Below are 9581 nucleotides of genomic sequence, written 5' to 3' on the forward strand. Positions count from 1 at the left end.
ATAATTATTATAGAAAATTTAATTTTTTAAGTATTGGTGTAGAAAATACTATTGTCTATGAAATTTTATAATATGTAAATTTTATTGAATCATGATTTTTATTTTTTATAAATTTATTTTATTAAAACAAAGTTTGAAAGAAGTAGATTGGTCAACAAACAAAAACATAAAACAAAATAAAACTTGGATTTTTTAATTTTTAGTATATCTTTAAAATATATTCAAATTTAATATCTTTAAAATATATTCAAATTTAATATCTTTAAAATATATTCAATATTGTTTTTTTTAACAAAAATTTGTTCCTATTTTATCCTGATGGGTAGTTACTTTAATTCTTTTAATTCTTTATTTAATAATATGATTTTAATATATTAGTGAGAAATAAGATTTGATATAAATTAAAAAACTTAGTAAAAAATATATATCATATTATAAGCAACAAGCTTGTGTTACAAATTCTGTTACAAATTCCTTTTATAAATGAATGAATCATTGATTTTGATCCTGTCATCAATTTTTACAGGAACCTTATGGAGTGCTGTGGCTCACATCATAACTGCTGTTATTGGATCTGGTGTTCTATCTCTTGCATGGAGCACTGCCCAGTTGGGATGGATTGGAGGGCCAGTTGCATTGCTTTGCTTTGCAATCATCACGTATGTTTCTTCATCCCTCCTTTCTGATTGTTATAGAAACCCTGATCCTGTCACTGGGAAAAGAAACCACTCATACAGGGATGCTGTTAGAGTCAATCTTGGTAGTGAACTCTCTTTTATTATCTTATGAAATCACTGTTTTTAGGCCATTTATCATTTTCATTATAACTTACCATCATTGCATTTTTGTATTGCTTCAGGTAAAAGAAGGACATGGTTTGCTGGTTTCCTTCAAATTTTGACCTTGTATGGGACTAGTTGTGCTTATGTACTTACTACAGCAAACTGTTTAAGGTACTTCTCTTATTAAATGAGGAAATCACTCCTTATACTACAGAGAATGTGCTAATTTTTAGTTTTTGATAAGTCATTTAAACACTTTTCCTAAGCATTTCATCATCTATCTTGTAATATCCAAGTGCAAGTCATAATGAAACTTGTTTATTCTACTATGCAGGGCAATTCTGAAAGCAAATTGTTATCACAAGGAAGGGCATCAAGCTCCTTGTACTTACGGGGGTGACATTTATATGGTGATGTTTGGAGCTGTTCAAGTTGTAATGTCATTCATACCAGACCTCCATAACATGTTATGGGTCTCAGTTTTCGCTGCAATCATGTCCTTTACATACTCTTTCATTGGACTAGGACTTGGTATGGCAAAAGTTATAGGTAATTTCTCTTCCATGCATTTATTCTTAACATTTAGCTTATTTTTCAATTTCAAGCTTTCTGATGATTAAAGCAGCAAGATGAAGAAATAAAAGTAATATTATTCCAAAACTCTTGTCAAGTTGTAACATTGTTCAAAGTCTATATCGTTTGTATCATATGTTTTAGTATCATATATCTGTGCTAAACGGTTGCCACGAATTACATGTCCTATTTTTGGTATATTTGTTTTTTTGTATAATTTTTTCAGAAAAATTGTGGTTGCAACACATGGCAAAACTATTATGATATTAAACAAAGATCATAAGGAGAAAATTTTGTACTTGCAGGAAATGGAAGATTTATGGGGAGCATAACAGGAATACCTGCTACTAACACTGCTAACAAGATGTGTTAGTCTTCCAAGCACTTGGTGACATTGCTTTTGCTTATCCATATGCCTTGCTCCTTCTTGAGATACAGGTAACTTAATATTTTCATCTTCACATTCGATTATAATGCAGAAAATAAACAAATTTTGTATCTAAAACATTGATTTTTTTGAACAAAGGACACCCTGAAGTCTAGTCCACCAGAAAATCAAACCATGAAAAAGGCTTCCATGGTTGCAATCATCGTGACAACATTCTTCTACCTATCTTGTGGATGCTTTGAATATGGAGCTTTTGGAAATGATACACTAGGGAACATCTTGACAGGGTTTGGATTTTATGAGCCTTATTGGCTTGTTGTTTTTGCTAATGCTTGTAAATGAAGAATAATGCAAGCATTAGCAAAGGCAACAAGCCAATAAGGCTCATAAAACCCAAACCCTGTCAAGATGTTCCCTGGTGTATCATTTCCAAAAGCTCCATATCCAAAGCATCCACAAGATAGGTAGAAGAATGTTGTCACGATGATTGCAACCATGGAAGCCTTTTTCATGGTTTGATTTTCTGGTGGACTAGACTTCAGGGTGTCCTTTGTTCAAAAAAATCAATGTTTTAGATACAAAATTTGTTTATTTTCTGAATGTGAAGATGAAAATATTAAGTTACCTGTATCTCAAGAAGGAGCAAGGCATATGGATAAGCAAAAGCAATGTCACCAAGTGCTTGGAAGACTAACCACACCAAGTGCTTGGCAGAGAAGTGCTACAAGTGGTAAACACTAGTCTTAGTTTTCTTTACAACTGATAAAGATCTAAGCAAGAAAACCAAGCAAATATATTATAATGAAGTAACTTAGCTACATGGAGCATCCAATGCTCAAAGCCATTTCATGGAACACCAGTTGGCACTTGCACATACAACTCTTTGATTCACAATCTCTCATTTCATCACTTTATATAAGAATGTTCCTTTTCTTATAATTTATTTATTTATTTTCCTTATGGGTTATTTATCATGTCTTTATTGTCTTTTACTGTCTTTACATGTTACCTAACCATAGAAATTTTATGATCTTTCATCAGATGTACAGTCAACCAATATATAATGCTGCTGATAGATGGTGCTCAAGAAAATTCCAAGATAGTCATTTTGCAAACAAGACTTATATAGTAAAATTGCCATTAATCCCTGGTTATGAGCTGAACCTTTTCAGGTTGTGTTTTAGAACAGTTTATGTGATTTCAACCACTGGGATTGCTATTTTGTTTCCTTACTTCAACCAAGTTCTGGGAGTTTTGGGAGCCATAAACTTCTGGCCATTGGCTATATATTTTCCAGTGGAAATCTACTTGCAACAGAGGCAAATTGGAGCTTGGACCAAACAATGGATTCTTCTTAGAATGTTCAGCTTTGTTTGCTTTCTTGTGACAGTTATGGGTCTAGTGGGATCAATTCAAGGAATCATTAGTCAGAAACTTTAGAAAGGACTCAATTTGCTTTAGTTTTTATTGATTGATTGTAAATATTTCATGTGATTCAATTAATGAATATTTTATTTCTTCACTAGAATAAGTATTTCCAAACTTATCAACTATGCTTCTTAAAAAAAAGTGTAAATGTGCATAAATCAAATTGACCAATTTCAATAACATTGTATTCCAACAAGAAGTGCCATGACCAATTATATTTTGATCTTGACTGTCCATAATAATAAGAAGTTATATAATTTAAATTAATAAGAAAATATTATTAATCTATACTTATATAAGAATTTTCCATTTTTTTTATACAAATTCGATATTATTTAATCCTTATATTAATCTTTTATTTTATTATTTTATTTTGATTATTTTGTTATTTTATAATTATTTAAATTTAAAATTAAAAAAAGTTAATATTAAATTTGAAAGAAATTGAGAGACGGTATGTAGCAGAAAAGAAAAAAAATAAAAAATAGATATTTTTTTCTAATTTGTTCTTCTTTTTATTTTTATATTAATAACAAATCATGTCTTGAAATAATGAAATAAATGATTTAATATAATTATTCATTGTATTATAAATTTAAATTTATTCAATATGTTTTTTAATGTAATTTAATTCTTAAAATATTTATAAAAGTATCACTAAAAAAAATAATGAAATAGAATTCAATTTTTAAAAACTAAAATAATTAGTTGCAATAATAACTAAATTAGAAATATTTTAAAAACTAAAAATTTATGTGTATTCTTATTATATTCATATTTATTAAAATATCCTCTAACTTATATATAAATGATAAAAAAAATTGTAGATACACGCTTGTATTCTTCCTAATTTAAAATAATTTAAATACACATTAATATATTTAGATGATAATGTTATATATTTGACTACTAATCAGTCATAACTATTGCTATAGATGAGCTTAATTGTATATTCATAGTTATCTAAATTTTGCTTATATCATGTTGCGTGTCATAGTGAAATTCTCTAATTGAAATTTCAATTTTTTTTTGTATGGTTCCTAGCACTAGATGCTACTGAAAAATCTCCTTCCAAGTTCCAAAACTCATGATTATGAACTACTATAATTGAAAAACTCAAGAAAAAACAAACTTCAAACAACCCTTTACATGAAAAATGTTTTCTCAGTGGTAATCATAAGTTATGCAAAATTCTGGTCTGTGAAGGCAAATGCTACATAGTTGAAGATAAAAGAAAGTAAAAAATTAGACTCATATTTTACAAAAACGTGAATTCAAAATTTCACCATTATTATCAAATATTTGAATCTTGAAACATGATATGATTTATGGAGTTCTTACAACCAATCATGCATAACGCATTTCGTGTCATAGTGAAACATTTGCCACAAGGAAAATAAATGATTGATTTGAAGGTGTAAACCAGAAAGTGCCAAAGAATGTTTATTTAAAAATTCGAATGATATGAGAAAGATGACAAGTGTCACGTGGTTGAGTGTGAGAGGCAAAGATGAAAAAAACAATTTGGTGAGAAAGTTGGAAACCAATTATTATGGTACACATTTGTAGATAATGATGCCACCAAAACATGCTTCTACATATTTCCACAATAGTACAGAACAAACACAGATTATATTGCAGATAAATAATACAAGAATCAAAATCATCAAGAATTAAAAGGGGACTAAATTTACAATTTAGTTTAATTTAAACAAATAAACATAATTTTATCTGTCTATGGAATAAATTAAACTTAGAATAAAAAAAATGTCGTTGTGTTAACCATTCGAGTTAGCTTGCCTAATTTTTTTTAAAGTAGAAGGAAGAAAAAAATTAGTTGGGATTAACTGATTATATTAGAATGTATTCAACAAATAAAATAATGATAAATAATTATATTTAAAATTTTAGACAAAACCAAAAAAATTAAAGATTCATAAAAGAATTACTTTTCAAATGCTCATATAAGAACCCTTTGAACACCTTAAAAAAATTTGAAGTATCCTAAAATTTATATTTTTGTTTTATAAATATTAGTAATTTTTTTAAAAAAAACTTAGAATTTAAATTTTAATAGTCTTATGTTTGGATAGACCGGAATACTATGTTGTTTTTTTAATTGAACATTTTTTTTATAATTTTTATGTAGTTGTAAACAAGAATTTATTTTGTTACAAAAGTAAAAAAAATAATGATAATAAACTAATATAACAAATTATCTGTTATATCAATTTATCTTATTATTAACTATTTTTATTTTTTAGTAAAATAAAAAAATACATCTTTTAGTGGCTCAATTCCCTATCTAGCACCATTTACATCTTTATTTCCCTAGCACCTTTTTGTTTTTATTTCCCTATCTAGCACCCTTTTGTTTTTATTTCTCTCTTTTATTTTTTATTTCCCTATCTAACACCATTTTAAAAATAAATAAATAAATAATAAATTATTATTTTTTTAATAATTTTAATTTTGAATGCATTAAAAAATAAATATTTTTAATGTTTAAAATAATTAGAAATATAATTAATGAATAAATAAATGAATTTTTACAAAATAAAAATAAAAAAGTAATAAATTAAAAATGTTTAGTTTAAAATTATTTTTTAAAAAATGAAAAAAATTAAAAATTAAACTATACAACAACATAAAAGTTGAATCTATAAACATAAAATAGTATTTATTTTTATTATTATTGATGATATAATCATGTTAATTTCAAGTAAAAAATACAGGACCACGAAAACTTTATAAAAAAAAAGTAAAAAATACAGGACATAATTATTAAAAAACCAAAGTCAATTAGTATTAATTAATAGTGAACACATAAATAATATTGAAGTGTCTACCCTAAATACAAAATTCTAAAAAAAAAACTAATGCAAATGCTACACTTAATGCATTAAAAAATAAATATTTTTAATGTTTAAAATAATTAGAAATATAATTAATGAATAAATAAATGAGTTTTTACAAAATAAAAACAAAAAAGTAATAAATTAAAAATGTTTAGTTTAAAATTTATTTTTTTTTAAATGAAGAAAATAAAAAATTAAACTCTACAACAACATAAAAGTTGAATCTATAAACATACATTAGTATTTATTTTTATTATTATTGATGATGTAATCATGTTAATTTCAAGTAAAAAATACAGGACATATTTATAAAAAAAAAACAAAGTCAATTAGTATTAATTAATAGTGGACACATAAATAATATTGAAGTGTTTACCTAAATGCAAAATTCTAAAAAATACTAATACAAGTGTTACACTTAATGCTTAAAAATGAGAAGAAAAAATGCAAAAAATAAATAAGTCTATAAAATAAAAACAACAACAATAAAATAAAAACAAAAACCATAAATAAATAAAGATTGCAGAAAAAATAATAATAACTAAAAACATAAAAGGTATAAAATAAAGGAAAAACAAAATAAGATAAAGACAAAAGATATAAAAAAAATCAAATAAATCAAAACAAGATAAATATAAGAGATATAAGACGATACTAAATAAGTATATGTTGATCATAAAAAGGAAAATAAATGAGAGATGATCATTCATTCAATATGTTTCTAGTTATTATTATTTTTTCTGCCATTCTTTATTTATTTATATTTATGTTTTTATTCATTAATTATATTTCTAACTATTTTAAATACTAAAAATATATTTTTTTAATGCATTCAAAATTAAAATTATAAAAAAAATTACTGGATTGTGCAATTCTCGTCATTAATTATGTTTCATTTTGCATAAACTATTTAATGTACCACTGAAGAAAATATCAAATGAATGATCATCTTTTATTTATTTTCCTTTTTATGATCAACCTATACTTATTTAATATCACCTTATATCTCTTATCTTTATCTTGTTTGAATTTTTTTTATATATTTTATCTTTATCTTATTTTGTTTTGCCTTTATTTTATATCTTTTATGTTTTTAGTTGTTATTTTTTTTCTGTCATTCTTTATTTATATCTATTTTTTGTTTTTATTTTATTGTTGCTGTTTTTATTTTCTATACTTATTTTTTTGTCTCATTTTTAAGCATTAAGTGTAACATTTGTATTAGTTTTTTTTTAGAATTTTGCATTTAGGTAAACACTTCAATATTATTTATGTGTCCACTATTAATTAATACTAATTGACTTTGGCTTTTTTTATAAATATGTCCTGTATTTTTTACTTGAAATTAACATGATTACATCATCAATAATAATAAAAATAAATACTAATTTATGTTTATAGATTCAACTTTTATGTTGTTGTAGAGTTTAATTATTTATTTTCTTCATTTAAAAAAAAAAAATTTAAACTAAACATTTTTAATTTATTACTTTTTTATTTTTATTTTGTAAAAACTCATTTATTTATTCATTAATTATATTTCTAATTATTTTAAACATTAAAAATATTTATTTTTTAATGCATTCAAAATTAAAATTATTAAAAAAATAATAATTTATTATTTATTTATTTATTTTTAAAATGGTGCTAGATAGGGAAATAAAAAATAAAAGAGTGCTAGATAGGGAAATAAAAACAAAAGGGTGCTAGATAGGGAAATAAGAACAAAAGGGTGCTAGATAGGGAAATAAAGATGTAAATGGTGCTAGATAGGGAATTGAGTCCCCTTTTGTTTACCTTTTTAATAATAAGATTCATTCTTTATTTAATAATAACATTTATTCTTTACGTAATAATAATATTCATTCTTTCTTCAATATACAAGTCTCTATTTTTGTATTCTCTTTCTTTCTTTTTAACATGGTATTAAGAACTAGATAGTTTCTATGATGGTTTTCACTTATCTTTTTCCACCATATACTTTAAACAAGTTTTGCATCTTTTTTCCCTCACAATCTTTCAATCTTTAAAAAAATTTCAATATCACAATCTTTCTCAAACTAGATAATGACAACTTTTTTATCTTTCAAGAAGTGTTAGTCACAATTAGAGGCCTCAAGCTTACTAAGTTCTTAAATGATCACGATATACCTTTAAAATTTATTAGTATAGAATATGCTCTCAATAATGTAATCAATCAAGATTATCTCAACTACGAGCAACAAGATCAACTCATCATGGCTTGACTCCTTGCACCCATGACCATGTTCATTCTCACATAAATGGTAGGCTTTACTTCTTCATTCCAATTTGGAGAAAGTTGTGTGTCTACAATGTTTCTCTCAAACAAAAGTAAATGTCAAGAAACTTAAGATCCAATTGCACACACCAAAGAAAGATCGAATTATCAATACTTATCTTCTTAATATTAAGAAGATAGTCGAAACTTTGACTACTATTGGCTCTCACATTTTTGCTGATGATCATGTGGAAGCAATCTTGGATGGATTAATAGATGAATATGACAATTGAAGAAATTGAAGCATTATTGTTATCCTAAGAAGAATGATTATACAAATACAAATTTGTTGAGCAAAGTCATCCACAAACTCATCTTGTTTGCATTTTAAATGGATTTTTCTACAGCCAAAAGTGATCCTTCTCTTTTTACAAGGTTTGATATTCATTTTTATAAATGTAGATAACATAATCATAACTGATAGCTTTTGACATGCAATTACTTCTTTTATTTCATCTTTGAATAACCTATTTGCTTTAAAAGATCTTATTCCTTACATTAATTTTTTTTTTTTTTGCATAAAGGTTGTCTGTACTAATGATGCTAGCCTCCATCTATCTCAAAATAAATACATCAGAGAAATTCTTCGTATGTTGGAGATCCCACATCGACTAGAGATTAGAGCCTTTCATTGTATATAAGTGGGTGCAAACCTCAACCCTATGAGCCGGTTTTATGGGGTTGAGTTAGGCTTAAAGTCCACTTCGTAACATGGTATCAGAGCCATTTCGAGCTTATCCTAGCGAGTGTTTGTGTTGGGCCTATCGTGCCACCCGCTATCGGGCCGCTATCGGACCACCCAAAATATATAGTCCCACGCACGAGTTGGCAGTCTCGGCGTGAGGGGGGTGTGTTGGAGATCCCACATCGACTAGAGATTAGAGCCTTTCATTGTATATAAGTGGGTGCAAACATCAACCCTATGAGCCGGTTTTATGGGGTTGAGTTAGGCTTAAAGTCCACTTCGTAACACAAATATGCATGAAGCAAAACCCATCTTACACGATCACATCTCTATGCCTAACTCAGGATGGCTCCATGACTTTTCAAGATCTGACTCTTTCTACACATCACGAGCTCTCATATTCTATTAACAAGATACTAGTACATGCATGCACCACAAGAACACCATTAAAAAGTTGTTAAACATTTTCTCAATTATCTTATTGGTATTATTCATCATCATCGCCTTCTTAAACTTTCATCCATATCTTCCATTATTGAATTCGGAAATGCTAACTAGGGATATGACC

At 26.3% G+C, this 9581-nt stretch overlaps 1 pseudogene; it reads left to right on the top strand.

Moving 5' to 3' along the window:
- The first annotated feature begins 483 nt into the window (after positions 1 to 483).
- On the top strand, positions 484 to 3183 carry LOC137833077 (putative amino acid permease 7; annotated as a pseudogene).
- Positions 3184 to 9581: the final 6398 nt, after the last annotated feature.

Source organism: Phaseolus vulgaris, chromosome 6, assembly GCF_051622355.1.
Source record: "Phaseolus vulgaris cultivar YP4 chromosome 6, ASM5162235v1, whole genome shotgun sequence".
NCBI classification, from domain to species: Eukaryota; Viridiplantae; Streptophyta; class Magnoliopsida; order Fabales; family Fabaceae; genus Phaseolus; species Phaseolus vulgaris.